The sequence below is a fragment of the Zeugodacus cucurbitae genome, chromosome 6 (genome assembly GCF_028554725.1).
Source record: "Zeugodacus cucurbitae isolate PBARC_wt_2022May chromosome 6, idZeuCucr1.2, whole genome shotgun sequence".
In the NCBI taxonomy this organism is placed as follows: domain Eukaryota; kingdom Metazoa; phylum Arthropoda; class Insecta; order Diptera; family Tephritidae; genus Zeugodacus; species Zeugodacus cucurbitae.
The window spans coordinates 11,041,788-11,068,063 of NC_071671.1; the positions used below are offsets into that span (position 1 = coordinate 11,041,788).

Sequence of the window (26,276 nt, forward strand, 5' to 3'; positions counted from 1 at the left end):
CAGCGTCATATATTTTACTGTTATCCGTTTTCATTTCACCTATTCTTGCATGCACTTTTGCACATGCCTTCTCTAATTCCTTTCACTGCATACCATCGACACTCGGCCGTCTCCCTGTGTCAACAACCCACATTAAGAAGAAAAAAAAGTCAACGGCTTACGTAGCCATTGCTGCAGCCTCAAGGATTCCAGGTCAACAAATTTTCGTCGTTTACATAGGCCGGAAAATGTGCAGCACAAGTGTGTATTAGCAGTAGTCGGGGCGTTGCTGCACTAGAGCAAGGCAAGTCGCCGAATAGGCATTCGTAGTGTTCGTGAACCTTCGTTTTATAGTCGGCGCATTATGCACTCGTTCAGTAGTTCATCGCTTTTTTATTCAATAATTTCGCATTGCCACCTAAAGCCACACTCAGCTTGTCTAGCCTTCGCTTTCGATTGTTTTCGCCATTGCAGCCATATATCCACCATATGCATGTATACAGTTAGTTCGTGTCATGTCATCACTATTTCTATTTTATCGCCTGCTTCAGCTCATTTCTCTCACATGTGTGCTCTCACACTGCAATTTCATTGCTCCCTCCCTCCCACAGTTTTTAGCTTGCTCTTACCACATTGCACTCGTTTATCCTTTACTCGTTTATACAATCGCGTCGCCGTTATTTTCGTCATCACTCGACTAGTTTTAGAAGTCCTACAATTGAAATTCGGCAACGCCTTGCAAATAAGCAGTTTCCATGCCCCTTTCCCCCCTTTATGTGTATTCACATAATTCTGCATTGCCTTGCTCTCTTCGGGTATGCACATATGGGAGCGGCAGAAGTTCGACACCCGGAAATGGCATTGAAATTTCACTTAACTTTTCCGCAATGATACCAGTGACCCGAACGTGAGTTTGCCAACATGAAAGTGACCAAAGCACCACTTAAGTAAGTGAAATTACTAATTCTACATAGTGCGTACGTGCCTTGACAGCGGAGCTGCAGTGTGTAAATATTGCAGAGTTGTATTTGAGTATTTGAGAAAAAGTGAAATAGGAGGAGGGAAAAGTGAGGAGGACTTAAGAACTTTATAATAGAGTCCAATCGCTTTGTCGAATCATATGGATCTTGGCAATCCGTCAGGAGTATTTGGATGTCACAAAGGACAGTCGAAGTGAGACTCTCTGCAGTCGCGGAGATCTACTACACCTTGACCTAACCTAAACGACCAATAAAGGACATTGAATGAACACCATGAGAAAGCTTTGAGAGATTTTATAGCAGTTTAACCTCAGAAACAGGTTAGAAATGTCGTTGCTTGCTGTCAGAGAAACGTTTATAATTTTGGGCCTTACCATGGTCAGGATTGAAGCCTAGTAATGATTATAGCTTTAGTAGGATTTCTTAAAAAATAATAAAAGAGTTGGTATGTCAGCGTTTTAGTAAGGAATATACATTCCGTGCAGTAAGCCCGAGAAAAAATGGATATATTTGTTGCCCATGAAGCCGGTTTCAACGAGAGTTCAAGAATTGTCCTATGATAATATTTCCGCTAAATAATAAATTTAGTCCAGTATGGGAACAAACTGTCCGAGCTCTTTGACACTAAATTCCATAATTCGATGAGATTTTACGAGGTTATGTTCAGGGGCTCTTAAAAATGTTTATGATAATTCGAATTTTCAAGCTTTCCGATCCCGTCGGCTGATATGGAATTTTAAGTATAAAATAGAATATCTAAGTACTTAATACCAGCGACATCAGCACTGCAAAGCATAGACTAACATATATACTCATACACCCTTTTATTCTCGCAAAGACCTTTAGTAAGCTTTTAACCTAAACCACAAAGTGACAAGCACGCCCACTTTTTCAAACTATGCACTTAAGCATATTATGTTTCAATGCCAACGCAAGCGAATTTAATGCCTAAGCCCAACAAATGCTTCGAATTCTATGCTCAAGCAAATTAACAAGCCTCACCGAAACCGTGAGAGTGTACCTCGCCTATGTAAGGCCAAACACAACGCTGGGCATAACATACGTCAGTATATAAAAATAACCGCTTTAGTGCAGAAAGTTCAACAGCCTCGAGAAAGGTGAAAAGACCGTAATTGGTGCGCGAAAAGTTTTATTGGATTAGTAGGAAAAAGTGTGTGGAAAAATGCAAGAAAATAAGTTACAATGCAAACATATCGTATGTAGTGCCGCATGAAACAGCTGATGCGGTATGAGAACCTTGGCGTATACACGCGCACTTGTGCAGTCTAGTATGTGACTATGTATATAATTATAAACTTGGTACATAATAGTTTTTCGCACAGTCGGCTACTCGATTAACGATGAGCATAATTCGCATTCCAGTTTTTCTTTTGTATGGTAAATCGATTTAAATCAGCGCTTTAATTGAGTAAAGGACAAGTTACACGCCGAACAATAATTTACCAGGGAGGACCATTATTGTAGCCTTTTCGCACAGGAGTTTATTGTAATTGGTCAGCTCACTGGAACACTATTTTTTTATACTCCGAATAGCTGATAGAGTATAATGGTTCACCTAACGTCAATTTATAAAACTTGTTTCGAGCTATTTTCAAAAGTAATTTTCTCGAAAATTCGCATTGGAATTACTGTTATAGACCTATTGGAAATGTTGCAGAAGTGATTTCGGGAGTACTGTTTATGGAGAACACAAGTACTTGACTAACAACAAAGAAAGAGCTCTTGGAAAATTTATCGACGTCCATGTGTATCTATGGGAAAAAATTAATAAAATTATTCGAGTAAGCATTCGAAAGGGAGTATTGGTTTCTAACATTTCCATTTAGTCGTTTCACGTCCCAAAAAAGATATGTAATAAGGAAATTAAATTTTTCCACGCTATCACGCACTGGAGTCCGTAGTTTCGGTTCAAAGAGAGCACGTTTGGCGGCAATCCTCCGAGCAGATGGACCATAATGAGACTTGTAAACAATTTTGCCGAGCATGGGAGAGTCAACAGAAGACCTTACCATCGAAACCCTTCAGTTCGAACGGAGGAAACAATCGCTGCTGTAGCTGCTGCCATACAAAACAATCCACGTGTGGGTGTAAGCAGACAGTCATTACAGTCAATTATGCACAATGATTTGGACTTATTCCCATATAAAATTCAAATGGCCAACAAACTGAACGCTGCAGACTTGCCGATTTGCTTGGAATTATGCCAGAAGATGCTTCAAATGGTGGAAGAAGATGGGAACATGTTGAACTGTCTTTTCATGTCTGACGAGACCCATTTCGATTTAAACGGCAACATAAACAAACAAAATTGTCGAATATGGAGTGCTTCCAACCCTCAGATACTCCATGAGACGGAATTGCATCCACTTCGTGTCACAGTGTGGTGTGCAGTTTCATCACGCTGCATTGTCGGGCCCTTCTTCTTCGAAGAAAACGGTCACACCGTTACAGTTACTGAAGACCATTACTTGAGCATTCCATTATTTTTAAAACTAATTAAGCTATATTTAATAAAATTGAATTCCATACACTGAAAAAAAAAATTATTTGAGTTTCTTAATGTAGCAAAATTCATCAGCCACCCTGTACAATAATCATTGAGAACGATTAAAAAGAAAGAAAATTTCCTTTTATCGAACGTCAGTAGAAATCTGGTGTACTTCTGATATACCGCTTTACACATAACTTTTGTGGTTTTGAGTCCCAGTAGATTCTAACAGCGCGCTTTGAACTTTTTTCCCCAAGTTTCTATCAAAGAGGCAGTGTATAAATTTACCTACGTTGATCATGCTTTCAGTTGACAGTTTTACGCCTCTTTTGACAATCTCGTCCACTACCTCGTTACCCTATATACCCTTGTGGCCAGGCACCCAGTAGAATTAAAGTCGCCTGTTTCCATAGAACACTTTTGGCCGATATGCAGAAGGAGGATATTACATTGATTGCCGCCTGACTGTCTACGTTTATGTGGACTTTAGAGTATCCTGTTGGTGCGCTTAAGGATAGCTCAGTGGCTTTCCCCAGTGCCGAAGACGAATAAAAAATATTTAAAAAAAAATTTCTACAGAACTGAGATTTTACAATAAGACCTCTTACAAAAAAAAAAAACAGCATCTTTATCTTCATCATTTAGCTCTACAGCTCTTTGTGACCTTTGTCCTGCTGAACATTACACTTCCATGTAACTCTGTCTTTTGCTGTCTCCCTCCAGTTTTCCAGTTGGAGTTCCTATACATATTCGTGTAATGCATCCATGCATCCATGCATCTTGACTTTGGTATCTTAGAGACATTCTTAAACACGTAAATCTTATTTGTCTGACATTATTTAGAAACCAGAAACTCTGCTAAATTATTGTTATATTATTTTGAACTGCTGAAATTATAACCTTAATGATATAATTCTCAGAACCCATGAAAGGATGCGATATGTAGTCAATATCTATAAACACTTCATTATTTTGTGTCTACTATCCTGCAACGGCAACATAGCGAACAGTCAAAGAGCAAATACAATATCTGCAATAAAAACCGATGAGGATAGCAATAACAATAACACGCTATAAATGAGAGTCGTAAATTTTTGGCGTGAAACGCTGCCGAGCGCAGTGAGCGCATACAAATACGATAGTAATAAAAATAATAAAAATAACCACATAAATATTGTGGTCGGTACACAAATAAAAGTCAATAGAGAATGTCTATTGCAGTTTGTTGTTCTATACAAAAATACAAAATTTATATTTTTTCATTAGTTTTATATTGAATTTTGCTGCATTTCGTTTTGTATTTATTTTGTTTTGCATTGCTTTATTTTGTTGCATTAGTGGTACGTGCCACACGCTGTGACGGCACCCACGCCTACGCAAAATACAACACTTTGTGTGTTGTTGTACATTGTTTGCCTGTGTCTGCACTTATGTTGTGATGCTTTAAGCCACTGCATTGACCCAATTTTCGAGGGTTGCTTTCGAATTCAAATCGAATCCTAACTCGGCTAAAGCTTTTAAAATTTATATTAAATACCATTTGGACAATTCAAAGTATTGGATATGTACATAAGGGACAGAGAAATATTGGAAAGAGTTCGAGAAATATTATCGGACCCAAGTAGAGTTGTATTGCATATAAACCCGAACGGACTAACGACTTCTGTTTTAGAGTATCGAGAAGATGAAGGACTATGCAATTTAGCAGTAAACGGTGGCTTGGACAAGGAATTTTGATGAAACACCAAAAGCCGTTGATCTTTAGCGGTCAAGCGCTTGTAAAATGGACTCATACTATTCGCAATTTCGACCTTGAGAAAATATATTCTTAATAAAAATAAAATATTATGAACAACGAGTACCACTAAGATCTCCCTTTATATTAGGTCTACAATTTTGCTACCGCCGTTTTTTTGTAAATTTAAGTCTTTATTGTATAAAAACGGTTACAAAAATGTTATTCAAAATATTGGCCGTCGCTAGCTACTACTTTTAACCATCTTTCTGGCATGCATATTCCGTGACGAAGGAACTCCTCATCTTTCGAGTCGATTCAAGAATCAATCCAATTTTTAACTTCTGCATAAGAACTGAAGTGCTCGTTAGCTAGACCGTGTGCCATCGATCGGAATAAGTGGATCTCCCATTTCAGCGTCTCGAAATATTTTTTGACCACCTTGGCGACGTGAGGTCGAGCATTGTCATGCTGGAGAATGACTTTATCGTGTCTTTCCTCGTACTGTGGGCGTTTTTCTTTTAGAGCTCGGCTCAAACGCATCAATTGCGTTCTGTATCGATCTCCTGTGATGGTTTCACTTGGCTGTAGCAGCTCATAATATATCACCCCCAGCTGGTCCCACCAAATGCAGAGCATGACTTTGGCGCCGTGAATGTTCGGTTTTGCCGTCGACGAGGAGGCGTGTCCAGGCTTTCCCCATGACTTTCTTCGCTTAGGATTATCGTAGTGGATCCATTTTTCGTCGCCAGTTACAATGCGATGTAAAAATCCCTTTCGGTTATGCCTTTGAAGCAGCTGCTCACATACAAAGAAGCACCGTTCGAGATCTCTTGGTTTCAAGTCGTAAGGAACCCAGTTTCCTTGTTTCTGAATCATCCCCATGTCTTTGAGGCTGCTTGCTGTGTCACTTGCAACGATTCGGCCAATTCCTCTTGGACTTGAAACGAATCTTGGTCGAGTAATGCTTTCAATTCAGCATCTTCGAAAATCTTCTCCCTTCAACCAGCATGCCGGTCTTCGACTTCATAATTACCATTCTTAAAACGTTGAAACCATTCGCGACATGTTCTTTCACTTAGGACAGCCTCGCCGAGGCATTCCGAAAGCATTCGATGAGCCTCAGTCGCACTTTTCTTGGAATTAAAAAAGAAAAGCAAAATTTCCCGCAAATGTCGAGAATTCGTCTCAAAAAGTGACATTTTCAGTTCAGAATAAGTTTGGAATGCAAACAGATCTCGACAAATATTTTGAATTAATTATTTTATTAATCGACCAGTGCTTGACTATAGAGAAAACGGCGTAAGCAAAGTTGTAGACCTAATATATCTTTATCTATTTACGTGAGACAATCGAATTATGGCTTCTGATGTTACAAAAAGCCTCGTGTTGTATGTATGGACATAGAGTTTAACAAACGGTCTCTGATAATTATTGATTATCGAATTGTGACCTAACGAGTGTCTCATAATCGATAACCGACAATGTATGAACAGCATTTCAGGGTAGTATCATCTGCAGAACTTCTAATTTTGGTTGGCTTACAAGACCGACTGGTTTTAATGTCCCTTTTTTGAACATGCTTCAATGTCCCTTTTTTAAAGCGAAAAGCTCGAGGTATAAATCGATAGTCGTAATAGTTTTCTCTTATTAATGAATAAAATCGAGCAGAGGTTAAGAAAAAAACTCTGGTGTATATTCCGTAGAACTAAAAATATTTACTTCGAATCCCTAAAACCAGACCTAGAACTCGTTGTTTTACCAGTAAGTACATATGGACATAGCTCATAGGCTCCGACCGATTGTTGAACCGTTATTGATTTTTTTTCTGATGTTGGGCGATGCCGATTAAGCTCAGTCTCTAATAACTCGCTACTTAACGACGAATTGAACTAACCAAAGTTAAAATATTAGTATAACCCAGAAATTTGTAAACATATTAAACCAAATTAAAGAGAACTGATCGTTATAATATCACGATCTCCAGGTGAAAATAAGTATTTTAAATTTGAATATGTACATGCTCTGTACACATCAACAAATATTCAGGTTTCAAGTGTGATGCCAAAACAGAAAAATCAAAATAAACAAGAACGAATGAATAAAGTTATTTTTAGCATGCTCATTCTTATTTTTGTCTGCTTTGTTTTTGTCAATATTTTACGACAATGTAATTATTTCATTCACTTAATACTCACGCAAATATCTGCGCGCTCGCATAACAACAATCGCAAATTCTCACGCTCACTTTCCATCTCTTATTTCTCCAATTCGCCGCAAATATGCTGCTGCTCACCACTTTAGAATGATTCCATTGCATTCTCACATTATTAACGACTCGATTGTTATTGTTGTTTTTAATCGCTACTTTTTTGGCGTGCCTTTGGCGAACAGTTAACATGCAGCCTCCGTGGCGCAATTGGCTAGCGCGTTCGGCTGTTAACCGAAAGGTTGGTGGTTCGAGCCCACCCGGGGGCGCAATTTAAATTTTTTACAATTTTAAACAAAATATGTTTTAATTGTAAATGTATATAGATAATTTTGGTTAGGAGTTGAAGAGAATACGAAAAATGTTATGATTTTATAATTTGCTAATATTTACTAGAAAACGAGAATTTTTAAAATTAATGTCATTCCACAGCAAAAAAAAAGTATATATATTCGACCATTGGAGATGCGGGGCATCGATCCCCGTACCTCTCACATGCTAAGCGAGCGCTCTACCATCTGAGCTACATCCCCATATATAATTCGATCGCCCAATATAGAATTTTGATTAGCGCAGTATGTGTTATTGTGAAACGTAAGTATATTGACCACTTTGAACGTGATCTAAGGGGTTTAATGTCGAAAATTGAACACTCATTATTATGCAAAACGATATTCAGAGTATTAGACAAGCGCAAACCCTGAAATTCATGTATACAATTGATAATACAAGGAGAGATGGCTTACCAAAAATTAACCTGTTTTAAATATTTCGCATAACGAAACAACAATAAAGTGACAACAATAAGTTCAAGAAACGAAACGTATTGGCAAGTTAGTGAATAAAACCAAGAAAACTTGACATAAAATAAACTTCCAATACTCGTAATAATATCAACTCTTACCTACAATGAAAGATTAACTCGTCCTAATATTAGGTGTAGAAATCTAGAATATTAAGGAAAATAGATACTCGATCAAATGAGGATCACTCAGATCGATCTAATAAATCAATGTTTTGAATGATTTCAACGTTTTAATCAAATCTTCACTATTCTTTCTTCTCTACTTCTTGACCGCTTACGCGGTTATAGTCGAGTCCACAACAGCGCGCAATGCTTCTCTCCTTTTGGCAGTTTGGCGACAATTGGTGATACCAAGTGATTCCAGGTCCTTCTTCACCTGGTCCTTCCATCGGAGTGGAGGCCTCCCTCTTCCTCGGTTTCCACCTGCGGGTACTGCATCGAACACTTTTAGAGCTGGAGCACTTTCGTCCATTCAAACAACATGACCTAGCCAGCGTAGAAAGAAAGCTGGACTTAAGGGGTCACACGAGTTAATGCAAAAATCCATAAGTACCATCAGCGATTCAAATACAAATACGGTTAGCCGAGGCAAACCATGACTAAACCAGGATTGACTGACAGGAAAGTTTTCCATGTGTTTGGAAGGATTGTGATGAAATCATTTATTATGAGCTGCTATCCTACGGTTAAACTCTTAACTAAGAGTTAACAATTAGACCATCGGAAGAAAGCTATTGCGTAGAAGCTGCCAACTTGGGCCAATAGAAGAGGAGTGGTATTCCATCAGGACAACGCCGGGTCACACACGTCGATAATGACTTACGTAGTTCGGAACTGACAACCAGTGATTACTAGCTGCTCCTGCTGTATATAGCGAATGATTTTGCTGGTGAAAAATTCGCTTGAAGAGAAGCTTGTAAAACGATTCTGTCCCCTTTTTTGCCAATATGGAGAATAGCTTTATCGAATCTCAACACGTTATCGTTTTACCGAAATCGGGTCATTCTTAGTATGCTAAATAAAACCAACAATTTGGTGCAAAATACTGGATTTACTGTTAATAGAACTAATATTTTGAAACGGGACGTTTTTTTTTTTAACCAGAATGCGAAAATGGTGTCGCCTACTTTAAACCGAGTGGATCCGACAAATAATGATTTAAATAGAGATTGCGGCAGAAGTCTTTCTTTACAATTACTATACAAGTCTTACAATGCGTTCTCTTTATTTCGACAAATTTTTACTGGATGTTAAAAACCTCAAACTTTAAGTTAAAAAGATTTGAGACATCAATATAGTTGTATATGGCAAAACGGGTAAGGATATAATTTAAGTCGCAATTTTTATTTTAGTCTCGATATACTTTTGTAATAACCAGATTAACTGCCGTACATCGGCTTTTTCATTAAACTCGGTGAAGACCCCAACGAACCCTGAACGTTAACACGTATGTAAGTATGAACTTTTTATAATTGAGCCGAAAGTGTTTCAAAAGTTCACTTGTACTAAATGTTTTTTACAAACTTTTTCAATTTCCCGCAGTTCAGCTAATCGCCACTTACTTTTATTGCATACACGAGTATTGTACGTCCATTTAGATATTTATCTCGTGCAATTGTGCAATTTTCGTGTTCGGGCTAATGTTTTCTTTTTTATTATTTTCCCATTACAAAATTATCCACTCTCTTTTTGATAATGTTCGTTACTTAATTTTTGCGGTTCGTGCAGTTCGCGGTTGCTTGTTTTCGGTATCAGACAATTGAATTAAAATGTAAAAAAAGGAAATCAAACGCTAAGAATAGAGCGAATAAAAACACGTAAATTGAAATTGAAATTGCAAACGGAAGTGGGGTACGAAAACACAAAAGCAACAGAAATTACAGCAGCAATTACAACGCCACCAGCGACAGCCAGCGCAATGCACATGCCGCAACAGCAAATACACAACAAAATTGGCTACCAACTGTCAGCCAGACAGGCAGTCGCTCAGTCAGCGAATGCACGAACAAAAAAACGAAAAGTAAAAATTAAACTAAATTAATTTGAAAGCACCCAGCGTTAACACTACGAGCGTGTGAATACGCCAGGCTAGTTAGCCGCCACAGAATGACTCTCGAACTCGAACGCCCGCCCTTTCCAAGCGTCGCTAACGGCCTAGCTGCATTGTCGCTTTCATTCGTACGTACGAGTACGTCAGCCCAATTTTCCGTTCCGTTCAATTCTCTTTGTTGCACTGCAGCATTTCGTTTTATTTCACCTTTTTTTGTGTGCATTTAATTTCATTTTCATCCATGCTGTAGTCGCCGCATTCGTGTTCGGTTGTCGTTTCGTCACGTCTCGTCGCATTTTGCGCATCACTTCGCATGTAACATTCTATTCTAACCGTCCTCATCACACGGCATCCAGCCGCCACCACTTGCCAGCAGTAGCGATGCGCCAACGCCAGCACATCATCTATCCCCAAACGCCTTGAGCAAACAAGTATCAACCAGATGAGCGCGAAATTTCCAATGCGGCAGACTTTGCGGGAAATTTATGTATGTGCTTTGTTGGGTTCGCTTGGTCTAAAATTTGTCGGTTGGTCCTTTGAATTATACTTTCAGCAATATTTTAGTTTAATAAAAACCATTTTTAAAGGGTGATCCAAGTAGAGGTACTTTTTCCAATAGCCTTTTTTTGACAGATCACCCGTGAGTCGTAGCAAGCCGTCATGTTATTTTTATTCTGCATTGTTTGGTGTTTCATCATGGAAGGACTTACGCTTGAACAACGTTTACAAATTGTTGAACTATAATCGGCCTACCGAACGTACTATTCGCAAAACTATCAACCATCTTGAGACTCAGCATTCATTATTGGATAATATTCGACCGAATAAACCAAGTCCAGCACGCAGTAAAGAAAATATAGCAGCCGTAGCTGAGCGTGTACACGAAGACCGTGGAGAGTCGTTCGCAGCAACTCGGACTGACGTATGGAACGACTTGGCGCATTTTACGTCGAGATCTTAAATTGCCAAACTTCCCAAGCGACATCGCTTCGCTCTATGCGCTCTTGAAAAGTTCCAAGAAGATCCAACGTTTTCGAGCCAAATTCTGTTGAGCTAGGAGAGCCCATTTCTGTCTCAATAGGTATGTAAACAAACAAAATTGTCGCATTTGGGAAAAAGAACAACCTGAAGAGATTCATCTCGAAAAAAAATACAGTTTGGTGTGGTTTGTGGACAGGTGGAATAATCGATCCATATATCTTTAAAAATCATGCCGGTGAGAAAGTAACAGTCAATGTTGCCACCTTTATCGCGCGGACTATTTGATGTCTGAAATTGAAGCTCGTGATCTCGGCGACATATGGTTTCAACAAGATGGCGCCACTTCCATCGCATCAATTAGTGGATTTATTGAGAGAACACTTCTGGGAGCAGATAATTTCACATTTTGGCTCAGTCGATTGGCCACCAAGATCACGTGATATCATACCGTTTGACTTTTGTCGGTGGGGATAGTAAAGTTGAAAGTATATGCGCACAATCCCGTTTTTACCCAGGCCGTCGAGCAAAACCTCACGCGTGTCATTCGCTAGTTACCAGTCAAAATGGTCGATCGAGTCATCGAAAATTGGACTCAACGGATTCGAGTCTTCGAAAATTGGACTCAACGGATGGACCCTCTGAGACGTAGCCGCGGCCAAACATTTGAAAGTGATAATCTTCAAAAAATAAATGCAAAAGTTTGTTTTTTCTAATGATAATAAACATTCCCCGTTAAATTGGAAACGTCTGTTTTTTTTGTTTTTTCTTTAAAAAGGTGGGCAACCTCGAAATGGATCACCCTTTATTAAGATTTTTTTTTATTTGAAAGGTCTTTTATGAAGTTCAATGTAGCATTTCAGTGAGTGATGACTACTCTGGGTGTGCTGAGGTTTTGTGTTTCAGGGTTTGGAATACGTTTTCACGCATTTAAGTGGAGCAAGCTTTTCCGTGTTGTTTCTTAGTAAAATCAGTCTTTAGATTTTATAAGTATTTCATAACTGTGTCTTAATTATAATGTGTTATAAATGTTAATTTTAGACAATATGAAAGATATGCTAACTATTCTAACGGTAAATTTGTCATACTGTGCCACTGTACTCACACACACGATGAAATCACTTAATAAAGCAAAAAAAAAAAGGTTCAACGAGTTCAACAACGTAGTTTTTTAGGTTGATGAATTCGCAATTATTAGAGTAGACAGATTTTGAAATATTTCAAAATAAGCGCCTCTAGCGAAATCAGCGCTATGTTATCAAAAATCCGCTTTCGCAGCGCAAAAAGCACTTTTCCGCTGACGGCTGCACTAATTTGCATATTAAATTCATGAGAAGTGAATACGAATAGCTAAACACACACACATACAAACATTTGTAAATAACAATAACAATAATAACAATAATAATAGCAATAGCAAATTTGTTTAATAACAATAACAACGGACAGATCATTAAACTTTTATCAGCGCAGCCGGTGCTGACATAGGTCAGAAAAAATAGAAGCTAAAACGTGAAAACCAAGTGTGAAGGTGTTGAGTGAGCGCGAGCGGCAGAGGGCGAGCGCAGTGCGCGAGAGCAATATGAAACTATTTACTAACTACAACAAAACAAATAAAGCTCAAATGGAAAAGGCAGAAGCGAGCAAAATAAAATTAAAATTGAAAGAGACAAAAAAACCGTTTTGAATAGCGACACGGAAGCGCTAAAACTGAATCACGTGCATACAGTTAACACAGAAGAATTCCGCCACACACGAAACCACTCTTTTACACATACACACATGCAGACAACAAGAGACACACACATGTAGACAACATATTATTTGGCCCACTGACTGAGTGGCGGTCATACGCCACATAAGTAGCCGAAGAATATTTGATTGAATTCTCGCAGCCGCCACACTGACTGCTCGGGCATGGCGGTGACAGCGTTGGAGCCGACGCTGGTCAGTCGAGTGGACGAGCGAAATGTGTTGTTGACTTTTTACCTTATTTTTATTACACATTTTCGATTTCGGCTTTTGGCTGGTTAATATAGGTGCCAAAATGAGCGCGCAAGCAACAACAACAAAAAGTGACACAAAAAAATCTACAACAAAAATAACAGCAAAAACAACATTTTGTGTGTCACTACGTCAAACCGCAAAAAGCGCTGCGCCAGTAAGAATATGTGGCAAAAAGGAGTGAAAAAAATAATAAATAAAAAATAAATAAGCTGAATATGCATGTAAAACGCGCCAGTGAAACGAAAAAAATATGAGTACATACAGACACATATGTGTTAAATAAGGAAGTGTGTGTATGGCAGTTATATGAAAAAAAAAGATACTGTAAACCTGCTCTCGACACTAAATTTGGAAGCTGTTTCAAAGAGCTGCTGCTTTGTTCAGCGTGTTGGCTTGATTTCGTAAGACGAAATTCACCTGTGTTTATTGCCAAATATTGTCCGTATAAATGACGCTAACAAGTTAACGGTAATATAATCTGAAACTAGCTTTTTCATAAGCCATTTCAGTTAGACATTAAAAAAAATTTAAGTGTATTGAACTGTTAAAATAGAAATTCAAGATTTGCTCTTTAAATTAAAAATTAAAAATATACCAAAAACGATGTGCCACACCCTCTTTGCTAGGCTCAGCTAGCATGGTAATCAAATAGTTTACATAGCGAGTACATACAAACGCAAAAGTACACAGCGCCATTACATCGATTATAATAACACAGTTTACTATTTGCTCACTGCAATGCCGATTGCATTCGCAATGCAGTGGAGAGCGCCACACACTCGCTCTACAGCGCTCTCGTGCACTCGCCGATATGTAATATAGTATATGTACTTACAACTGTGGTGATATGTAATGGATATAACGTAATACGTAATTGCGTGGGCGAGTTGATTGCTTGTTTATTGTTGTTGTTGGTGGCCAAACAAAACCAACTACAAATCGGAACATGAGAATAAAAAAATTATTTTTAGCAGCAAAAGAAGGGCGCGCACTCAGCTCTGAAAATGTGAATGTAAGTTTAAAAAGGATTGTTTCCTAATTCTTCAATAAGAGTTTGTTTATCAAATCTTAATGTGGGGATGTCAATATCTTTAAAAAGTTCAAAGCTTAGCGAAAACCGATACTTTCAGTGTATTATGGGTTTCATCGAAAATATATACTCAAAATATTTACGGAATGCAATTTTAGTAATTTTTTATGTTTCAGTCGCTTTAAGTCCTCATCAGATATTTAAAAGGACCTTAGTGATACGATAGGAGTGATAGTGGATGCATCAACGATTCTCTGGAGACACAGAGGGTATGTATTTAACGGTCGACATCGTTCAAAAAACATTTTTCGAGCCAACGAATGAGGAAATTGCGGTATGTATGGGCGAAAAGCATGGGAATTGGTTGATAGATTAGTGGCAGGCCGTAATTTTCTCGGATGAATACAAGTTTCATATCTTTGGATCAGATGGTATCCGCCATGTATGGAGCAAATTTGACGAACGGTTCAGCGGAGAATGGCTAAAAATAATAGTATGTCAGCTAGTAAGCAGGATGGTCTGGGGCTGTTTTTTATCTCATAATGGATGGTAACATCGTAAGTATTTTTTTTAATTATACTACCTTTTATCAATATTATTAATAACCAATTTTGGTCCTCTTCCTTGTTTTTTTTCAACTTCGCGATTTTATGACTTAAATAGGAACAAAACAGTTGGCATGGTCTGGGAACAGCCAGAATTAAACCCGATCGAAACACTGTGGGCAATTATGAAAAACAGAACCAAAAGGAACTGGAACTTTTGAAGAGGTGGCATTATGACATAGAGGTGGGATTATCCCAAACGCTTATGTTGTCAGTGCTAACAAGGATTATGGTGGTCATTAATGCAAGCGGAGTCGGAACAAAATATCGATTGAATATTTCCCCAGTAGATAGTGTCATATGTATGTACTTTCCCGTTTCTTGCGTGGATTCATTTTAAAAAAGTAAAGTGAGGAAAATTCGAACATGAAATTATATTTTATTTGCAATGAGCTAAAACTTGATTAAGACCTCTAGTCTTTTGTGTCCGATGTCTTTCTATCTGATTATGAAGGCGTTGGGAACGCTCTGAGTTCGACGCCCTAGTGCGAGCTTGGATATTTTTAATATTTTGTTCATCAAGCCGCTGCACATGCTCCGTACTCGACTCTCAAGCGCGTACTTGGGAGGTTTTGAAATTTTGTTCAGCAAGCAGCTGCGAGAGCTCTTTACTCGACTCTCTGGCACGCGATTACGATACGAAGAGAATGATTTGCAAGACGATTTTCAGTTTTAGATTAAGATTCTCCTTCTCGGAGTTTTTTTTGATACCCTCACCTGGGAACTATTTCCAGAAAGTTGACACTCGGGGTGAATGTAGCTTTCCAATGGTGAAAGAATTGTTGAAATCGGCCCAGTAGTTTTTGAGTTTATTCATTACAAACATACATACAAATCTTTTCTCTTTATAATAGTAGTATATAGATTACAAATCCAAACTTTCATTTTCACTATTTTTCTTGAAAGAATAATTTAGTTCATAATTTACATTTTCCTACCGATAGGTTTTTTATGCCCAATACTGTATACGTCTATATCAATCTCCTAAAATACTAAAAGCGACCAATAGAACAGTGCAACAAGAACTCTCTGAATATACCTCATTTCAATTTCAGTAAAATGCATTCATGTAAAATCAATGTCAACCGAGAATTGTATGAAAACTTTATTTTGTTGATATTTAATGTCACATTAAACTGTCATTAAAGTGATCTTTTATTATATCTCCTAATTGACAACACATAGAATCGTTCCAATTACCTAAAAAATTCCTGATCCTGACTTTAATTCCTTAGAACTTGATCACCACTCAAACAATGGTTATTGTTCTAAAATACTGCGATTTTAACAACTAAAAAATGTCAGCTAAGGTTTCTCTTTACATTGGGCCTAATCATTGTATCTGTTTCGATCCAAAAATTTTACTTCGGAATCATTGAAACTGTATCGAAAATAAAATTTACGATCAATTTGAACGTGGCTAATAGATGTCGCTAATTACGAAATCATTGAATCCGCAAATTCCAAAATTTTGGACGAAATCTAACCGTTGGTGAATGAGTAGCAGAAATGTAAAAGAAATAAATCAATTATAAGTTTTTATGTAAATAATTACTAATGACGGACTAAATTATGTTTTAAATGATTATTTTAGAGCCAAGAGACAAAAACAGACTAACAAAAATAAATTGAAGATGTTTAAAAGCGATACAAAGTTCTCCCTCGAAATAGCGAAAGAATTTTCTCAAAGAATTTCAGGCGAATTAAATATTTTTTGGAAGAAATTTCACAATAGTTAAAGGTCAGTTTTAATTTTTTGAACCAAAAAATGTCTCGCATTTGTCGATAAAGGTCGATGAAGCAGTTTACATTCTCACTTTGTGGTAAAGCAGTTTATCGACGAAATCAATGATTGCATTAATATTTTCGATCGAAAATCTTTATCGTATCGAAATCGCCTTCGCTGCGGGATCAATGATTAGGCCCATTATTATTTTTTAATTTGTGTAAGAAGTATAGATATTAGAGTACTTTTGATTAACTTTTATACAGACCTTCCAATCTTCTAGCAGCCGTTGTTATTGACTTTCGATATAGATTTCCGAGCACTGCATTAATCCCGAATTTGAGATAGTTTCAATAGAGTTACAGTTAATCCAGTTAATGTGTTTTATTTGTCGATTTTATAACGATATACATATATTTATGTATATTTAACTTTATACATATAACTTTAGTTGTTTGCAATTTATTTTAGAATTTTATTTTTGAACACAAGCACTCAACTTTTAACACGCTCCACATTTTTCACGCGATTCTTTTTTATTTGTTTAATGAAATATGTGGAATCAATAAAATTTATTTATGCTTTTTCTGAATCTTCAATTCACACTTTTTATATATTTTTTTCATATCTTCTCCATTCTTACTGTACATTAGCTTCTTCAGCTTCGTTGCATTTGTCACTTTCCTTTTGTCTTTTTGTTTTTTTAGTATTTTTTTTTTTTGCCTACACAGAGAAGAATAAGGAATAGAAACATAATAATGATTGCACTAATAAAAAACGAGACGACACAATAACAACAACAACATAGTTGTTGTAATGCCGAACACACATTTGATTTCGTAGCGTCGTCGTCGTCGTATTAGGACGAGAGACGGCATTGTAGAACATTTCGGAATGATCTGCACATATGAAAACGATACACTTAACGATGAACGAAAACCACTGCATACTAAGCACCATGCAAGCGTACATACATACATGAATACAAATGTACGAACAGTGTAGTAGATATGTGCAATGGATGTACGGATGCACAGAGAAAAAAATGAATGAGAACACAATAGCATTGCTTGCATACAAATGTCAAGTATGGATGGATGTATGTATGTTTGAGAGTAGATATGAATGTAGCATGCGAAAGACGACGTAAAGCGATAAATGAAAGTAGTGCTTGTGAGGGAGTGCATACACAACCACATGCAGATGTATGTATGCACGTAAGTATGCTTGGGGTTTGACGTTGTCGGCGAGGGCGAAGGGCGGCGGTGGTAGTAGTGACTCCGGCTCCGACTCCTGTGACGACTAAAATGTTAATACAAGTTTACATTCGATGTTATTGTTTTTGTCGCGTATGCTGAAAGGTGTTTTATTTGTTGTTGTTGGCTAGAACGTCTGTTCATTTATGTTGAGCTGCATTTTATTGATGTTGCCTTGTCTGTTTGTTTGTTGTTGGGATGCGCGTGCGAGACAGTACTGCAATGTTGTGAAAGCCGTCTGCAGACGGGAGTGACGGGCGTAGGTGCAGTCGATTACATTTAAGTGTATATAGCTCTGTATGTTTGAACACAAGTATGCTCGTTGTTACTTTCTGAATTGCGCCTGTATGCTTACGCACACACACATACGCACGAGGGTACTGAAAGCATTAAAAAACGCGCCGTGAATTCACAATCACTTAGCACACGAAATTCAACATGCGTACGCTAGAAATACCGAAAATTAAATGCAAAAACAAAAATAATTGCAGCGCTGATCGGTCAAACGCGTTGTTGCTTAATTTTTCAGCTGTTTGTTGTAGTAACTTTTTTTATTTTATTTCACATTTTAATTCACTGTATTTTTTTTTTTTTTTGCTGAGACTTGCAAGTACTTGTTTTTGCAATTTTTTGTTGTCACAAATTTTTAGTTTTTTTTTAATTATTTTTAAATTATTTTTTTATTTTTTTATTACAAATTTTTATATTGCCGGTTTTTCAATGATTTATTTTTTGAGCACTTCGATATGTAGAAACATCCTTATTATTATTTAACCATTTTTAATAATTGTAAAGGAAACAGAAATAAGCATAAATACAGAAGGAAACCAGAATCCATATTCATATCCATAATTTCCATAACCAGATAAAGCGTCTTTCCAACAGAGATTACTGCAATAAAAGAAAGCATCCTCGAAAAGGGTGTTTACGACGAGAAACATATATGTATATTTTTACAGACAGCCAAACGGCTTTGAAATCCCTTAAGACCCTAAGGATTTCCTCTAAGATAGTAAAAAAATGTCATGAGCTATTACTACATGATAAACCTGCACTGGGGTCAAGGACACAGTGATATTCCAGGTGACTGCGAAACCAATGAACTAGCCAGATTAGCCACAATCTTGCAATTGGCTCCCAGTATATGGGATATGCATACATATGCATGCCATTGTCCACTTGTAGACTTTTAATTGATAAACAGGCCATAGATTGTGATAAGTCCCGGTGGAAAAAATAGATGACTTGCTCAACAAGCTGTCAAACGTGGACTGATTGGAATAAAGGACGTATGTACCTGCCGGCTATTGAAATTTAAAAATAATGACATAAGAACTCTAGTAGATCATAGTCTGAAAAGAAGAAGAAGAAAGACTCGCCGACAGACTGTGGATACTAAACTATGCCTACTGTAGGAGTTGAAAAGAAGTAGAAGAAGGAGAGACTGTTGTATATTTTCCATGTGACTGCAAAGCATTGTACAGGAAAATAATCACAACAATCGGACACGGTTTTTCGACGACATTTCGAAGGTTGCACACAGCAAACTTGTTCAATTTCATAAAGGCCATAGAGATTGATTATCTCGACTAGTCGGGTTTATCGAAATTTAACAAAGGTCGATGGTTTGTTAAATGTTTCTTATTAGAAATGCTTTAGGAAGATGAGAAAACGAAACTGAAAGAACTGAGGAGTGTAAATAAATGAAGATTATACAGTGGAACTTTCATAACTCGAACTTCTATAACTTCTATTTAATACAAAATTCTTTCCATAACTCGAACTATTGAATGGGCAATATATGTAAGTCAAATTTCATACAATTTTCTCTCTATAAATCGAACATTTCGACCAAAGCATAATACAAAATTTAAAATTTTATTAGCGAGGCAGAATTTTAAATGAGCCTCTCTATATCCTAAGGAGGCGAACAAAAAATATGATATTTAACTTATGGATTGTATAAATTATATAACAAGGGCATGGGATACAGACGTCAAGAGCCAAACAATAGTAAAGTGCAACAATCAAAATTACAGAATTTATGCTTTAAGATTATATACTTAAAACTTTCTGCGAAGTAAATATATAAAACTGTGTATAAATCTATATTTTACACGTTTTAAAAAATTGAAAGTTTTAATGAAAATTCTATAACTCGAAGTCTCTCTAACTCTAGTTTTTTTGTGGATTGTGGTGATTCGAGTTAGAGAAGTTCCACTGTATACAAATATATCGTTATATTATCTTGAAGCTTGATTATCCTAGAGACCCATTCAAGAGCTGGACATAAATATACGATTTCGAACACTTTGTTACACCTTTTGATAGACAATGAACTGAACAAAGTTTCTTGTAAAATTTTCTCATATTTATACTTGAATCAAAAGGACTACTATGGAAAGTCTCATATATTTCTTTGAATTTGGAGACTTATATATTTAAATTGTCAGCGTTTCTCAAAATCGCCGCGATTTCAATCTAATCCATTCTAATCTCCTGTCTGCATTCGATTACAAGTGAGTTTTGCTAAAACCTTTCTACTTGTGGACTTGATATGGTTTCTTTTTGCATCAGGTTTGTTTGCAGCTATCGGTTAAGTAAGCATTGATTTTTGGAAATACCCAACAAAATCATATCTTTAGTCAGAGAAACGTCCACAATTTGATGATATTGGCCGAAGATCTCTTTTTGTTTTTTACTGAAATTTCGTATGACGTTTAAACGGAAAAGATACCTATATTGCTCTTGGTAGACAACATTTTTATCCCCAATGATTAAAATTTCGTGTCATAAGTAGATTAAGCTTCAAACGTCAGAAGTGGATTCCAGAGGAGCAAAACTTTACTTTGTGCAAAAATTGGAATACCAGGAATAGCAGGATGCATTGAGGGAACTCATGCAGCTTTGATAAAAACGCTTTGTGAACGAAAATTTTCTTTTTCATAAAGGATATGATTATACGAGTGAATTCTTATTGTGTTTCTAGACTTCTTCTTGAGTTTCGGAAACATGTAGTGTGGGTTTGCTGCTCTTGTGGTAACCACGGCTTGCCTGCTTGTCTGTGGACGTACTTCCATCGATTCACTAGTTTTATGCCCCAAAACTTTGAGAGTCTTGAATGCCCTCAACGGTCGTGAAAATTCCACAAATGCGGGCTACACACTCCAAATAACTTTGTATATGAAAAACTTGAAGGTACCATATAAATACCACATGTTCTAACTCTCGGAGAGGTTGGATTCTGTTTCGTAGTTTAATTTGTAATATGGGTTATTATGTTATGTGGCTAATACAATTCTTTTTTACTTTATAACTGCTATTATGTATGTTTTATTTCAGCGTTGATTTATAATTATGAATTTATATTGACACTTTTATTAAAAAACGCAGCAAATTACATGGAAATGCATACAGATTAATATTTTTAGTGCAATAATGTTGCAGCAACACGTATTTATAAAAAATATACCACAAAAATATGTATTTTTATGCAATAATTGCTCTCTACAAATCCAAAAAAACCACACACTTTTTTCATAGAAACACTATACACCTTCAAATTTATTTTAATACTACTTTCCATTTGTTTTCGCCGTCAACAATTGTTATTCAATGCACTTCACTTTGCGTACAACGCGTTTTTCCTAACTTTTCTCAATGAATTCACTACCGAATTCTACTAGAATTTCTCTTTTCTTACACTTAAACTTTAGCATGCACTTCAGCTGGCCTGCTCACCAGGTTCGGACCGTAAAAATATTGCATTTTGCAGACACTTTTAACTATTAGAAGAAGCCTGCATGCCACCAAATGGTTATTGCCAACTAATACGAGCAAGAACGTTTGCTGCGCGACTCTCACACGGAGACCAACGAAAATAACTAACTAACTAAAACGTTGAAGCCAGCGAGTTAGTTTATCGGACAGTCAGCAGCAGCAGCAGACAGACGGCCAACTACAGCTAAATGCATACTCATGCACATGTATGTGTGTGTTTGTGTTTTAGTAGTTGCATATGTACGAATTCGCATTGCTAGTTTAGAGATGGAAAAAATCCGCAACAGCAGCTCAGCGCAGAGTTAAGTCCGCATACACACACACACGCTTATAATATTCAACTGTGTCCGTCCATCGATTTTATTGTTTTGCTTCAGCGTTTCTCAACGCGTACACGTTTATATTCCGCTGTCCGTTCAAACGACCGACCGTTGTTCACTACCAATTGGGCTCATACTCGTACATTGCTATTAGGGCCAAGACTTGCCGACTCGGCCGTTTAGGCAGTGCACTTGTGTATGTGTGAGTGTGAGTTGGAAAATGCATTGTATGCAGCCGCTCTCGGCAGTAGTTTTGCGCTCTCTTCATCATACGCTCTCCTGCAATTGCAGTTATCAATTTGTTTTGTTTATATTCGCCTCCACACGCGGCGGCAATTTGACAGTTGTGGAGAGCGCAAGAGCGCAACATCGCTCTCATGCTCTCATTCCATTTCAAAAGCCAATTCGCTCTGCCTTTTAACGTGTCTTTCGTAACTTCTTTCATTGTTGCTATTATTATGGACGGGCGCTGCCAGCGTCGCTGCTCTGACTTTTGCTTTGCTTTTACAGCTGTTGTTGTTGCTATTGTGCCGCCGTAGACGCGAGCTTCCGCACCACCGTCGTTCTCGCCGTATTATGTACTTTTCCCTACGGATGCGCTTGTATATATGTATGTATGTATGTATGACGGTGAATGCATCGCATGGTTGCATCGCTTACTATTGGCAGCAGACAAAGATTTTTCCTACACCCCAAAAAGAATTTTCTGCTCAGCAATTAGCCTGCACACAGACGCGAATGAGCACAACTCACTGTGTGTTTATTCCCACACATTATTACACAAACCTACACACACACACACACACACACACACATACCCATATGTATATATATATATATGTATGTACGTATGCACAGCAGTACACTAAAAGCAAAGCGATTTCCACTTTTTCCACGGCACAAATTTTCACTGGCTTTTCACACGTCACACTTGCTTTATTTACCTTCGTTCTTCACACCACACACTTCGCGTTTTCGTACAGATTTTGCATTTATTTATGTTTTTCGTTTGTTTCACAAATTCTATTTGTTTATTAACAATTTTTCACTTTGTCGCACAACAAAACACACACGACACGAAATTCGCTCACATTTCTATCGCTCGCCGCAGCACAATAACCAACAATAACTACAAACTGCCTATTGCTGGCTATTTCAAATGTATATTCTCTGCTTTTCTTTGCTCGCCTCGTTTGTCTATTTCTGACATTTCGTTTTGTTCGCCGCATTCGCTCACTGCCCACACTGTTGTTGTCGCTGTCGCTACTGTTGCAACACAGTGCTGCATTGTCAATATGAGCGCGCTCTCTCTTTCGCTATGTGGCTCTCTCGAAAGTATGTCATTCAATGTGGTTGTTATTGTATTTATTTTGTTTACGTGCTTGAAAGCGCAAGCGCTATTCAATATGTCTCGCACAGCGTTGCCAGCAGTGAATTGTGGGTTTTAGTTTAGGCGAGAACTTAATAGGGAGTGAAACATAAACTGTTTGGTTGATAAGAATTATCGATATATAGTTTCTGAAGTGATACTTTCTAGAGAGTTATTAGAGAACAAAATTGTTTCTATGAATATTCCGCTCGAAAAAATATTCGATCATACTACCGAAGTATAACGGAGTTATTATCGTGACCAAGTCTCCAATGGCTTTAAGAGAAGTTCTATAAGTATCCAAAACAAAATAAGAATTATCGTTATATAGATATATTTGAACTGATACTTTCTAGAGAGTTATTAGAGAAAAAATTGTTTTTATAAAAATTACCATCGAAGAAATATTCGACTCTACTACTGAAGTGCTTTAAGGGAAGCTCTATAAGAATCCAAAACAAAATAAGAATTATCGATATATAGTTTCTGAACTGATACTTCCTAGAGAGTTATTAGAGAACAAAATTGTTTCTATGAAAATTCCGCTCGAAGAAATATTTGACTATACTAGCGAAGTATAACGGTGTTATTATCGTGACCAAAATGGCCAATGGCTTTAAGAGAAGCTCTATAAGTATTCAAAACAAACTTCTATCGAATCATTGAGTTGCTTAGATCAAAGCGGAATCAACGAGAAGTCAGTGTAAAATAATTGTTTTTTAAAGAGTTCGGGTTTGAGTGAGTGATCAATTTATAGCAGTTACTGGGGAATTCAAATCGCTGATATTTATTCACTCAGTAATCTGAAAAGTCGGTTAAATATTGAAACTTCCATTAGTCAATAGTCCAGTTCAGGCGTAATTCTTGAAATTTGTCATTTTAGACTTCAGTCAGTCTTCCCCACGACAGTTGGGTCTCCATAACCGAAAATGACCCCGACTTTTATTCGGATAAAGACTGTCAACTCAACAGCACTCCGTTTAATTTTAAGAGGAATGCTTTCAGGTACTATAACAAGACCTTTGACACCTTTAGTTGACTGTAAAATAAATGGGTTAACTTTCTGAACTCTCATGCGGTAACTTAGTCTGTGTTACATGAGAAAAGAACTTTATATCGATACAATAATCGATCTGTTTCCGAATGTATTTGGACTGTAAAATGAGAAATATTGAAATATATAATACGACAGTTTAGTAACAGGAGTATATTTTTTAGTTCGATTGATAGAGCAGTTAGGAACCCCATAAAATAGATATATCGTTCCCAATTTTTATGAAACTTTGACAGTTCTCTCGGATATTCTCGAAGCATTTCGTCAAGTTCTATTTCACCACTACTGTCCTAATATCGCTGAAAAATAATATTTCGAATGTTTGGGAGATTTGACTCCTAAAGTTCGGATTTGAGGTATAAGATTTATCGTTATTCTCTCGAATAAAGTGACGCGGTTACTTAAAAAAACTGATAAATAGTTAACAGGTGTTCTCCATCCACGCCCATCTTTACAGTCCGTCCTTCGTTAAAGTCTGGACCCATCCGGGAATTGTACAGCAGATGTTATGATTGGAGGTATGTGACTTATCGTTATTCTCTCGAGGAAATGAATGAGTTTACTACAAAAAAGGAAAAAGATTGACATGTGTTTTTCATTCAAGCCGATCTTCGCATTCCGTCTTTCATTTAAGTCTGGACCAATCCGGGAATTCAAAACCAGAAGTTCGGATTTGAGGTATGTGACTTATCGTTGCACTCTCGCAGAAAGAGGTGCGTTTACTTGACAAAACTGGTAAATAATTGACAGGTGTTCTCCGTGCAAGCCGATCTAGGCAGTCCGTCATTCGTTAAAGTCTGGACCAATCCGGGAATTGTACAGCAGATGTTCTGATTGGAGGTATGTGACTTATCGTTGCACTCTCGCAGAAAGAGGTGCGTTTACTTGACAAAACTGGTAAATAATTGACAGGTGTTCTCCGTGCAAGCCGATCTAGGCAGTACGTCATTCGTTAAAGTCTGGACCAATCCGGGAATTGTACAGCAGATGTTCTGATTGGAGGTATGTGACTTATCGTTGCACTCTCGCAGAAAGAGGTGCGTTTACTTGACAAAACTGGTAAATAATTGACAGGTGTCCCCCATTCAAGCTGATCTCTGCAGTCCGTATTTCGTTAAAGTCTGGACCAATCCGGGAATTGTCTTGGATTGTCGGATTTGGATATGTGACTTGTAGTTATTCTCTCGCAGAAAGAGGTGCGTTTACTTGACAAAACTGGTAAATAATTGACAGGTGTCCTCCCTTCAAGCTGATCTCTGCAGTCCGTATTTCGTTAAAGTCTGGACCAATCCGGGAATTGTCTTGGATTGTCGGATTTGGATATGTGACTTGTAGTTATTCTCTCGAAGAAGGATATGCGTTTACTTGACAAAACAGGTAAATAATTGACAGGTGTTCTCCTTCCAAACCGATCTTTGCAATCCATACTTCGTTGCAACCTTACCCTTATCCTTACCCCCTATCTCACAAACGAATTATGTCAGCTTATCACAGAATCAGCAACTCGCAGCAAAATCTTGTTTAGAATCTTATTTGATTTGCCAAGACACAATGCGGAAAGTAAGTTAGACCCATAGAAGCATAGCAATAGCCAAATCCATTAAAACCAGTTGCAGTTGAGTCGAGTTGCAGCAACAAAGCGGAGCAAACAAAATGAAAAGTTGTAGCTGAAAATGTTGAAATGGCAGCTAAACAGCTAAACAAGTGGTGCGCACAAAAACTATGTTACAAAGTCAACAGCAAATACAAAAACAACAAAACCACAATATTACCAACTACAACAACAGCAAATTGCAATGTTTGCCTGCATATACGGCAATATGTTGCCAACACGAAAATTAAACAGAGCTTAAAACCGCAAAACAAACACAAGACATAGCTCAT

General features: G+C 37.4%; 1 protein-coding gene, 1 long non-coding RNA gene and 2 other non-coding genes across 8 annotated transcripts in view; 2 read left to right on the forward strand and 2 right to left on the reverse strand.

The window, feature by feature from the left end:
• Positions 1-26,276, reverse strand: part of LOC105210926 (ecdysone receptor) — a 326,137-nt gene that overhangs the window by 242,610 nt on the left and 57,251 nt on the right. The window contains exons 1-2 of one of the 5 annotated variants that reach the window (XM_011182132.3): positions 22,914-23,586; positions 16,882-17,336 (exon numbers count right to left, since the gene is read on the reverse strand). The exons of 3 other annotated variants lie outside the window; for them this stretch is intronic. The gene's annotated coding sequence lies outside the window, so the exon portion shown is untranslated. Of the gene's footprint in view, positions 1-16,881; positions 17,337-21,572; positions 23,587-26,276 lie in introns of those variants that run through there. One more of the 5 variants, XM_054234170.1, reaches the window with a different exon arrangement.
• Positions 7,608-7,681, forward strand: Trnan-guu (transfer RNA asparagine (anticodon GUU)). The gene has a single exon. It is a non-coding gene; the product is annotated as a tRNA-Asn (tRNA).
• Positions 7,873-7,945, reverse strand: Trnaa-agc (transfer RNA alanine (anticodon AGC)). The gene has a single exon. It is a non-coding gene; the product is annotated as a tRNA-Ala (tRNA).
• LOC128922705 (uncharacterized) lies at positions 12,704-15,631 on the forward strand. Its single transcript, XR_008471882.1, has 3 exons — positions 12,704-14,264; positions 14,459-14,839; positions 14,946-15,631. It is a non-coding gene; the product is annotated as an uncharacterized LOC128922705 (long non-coding RNA).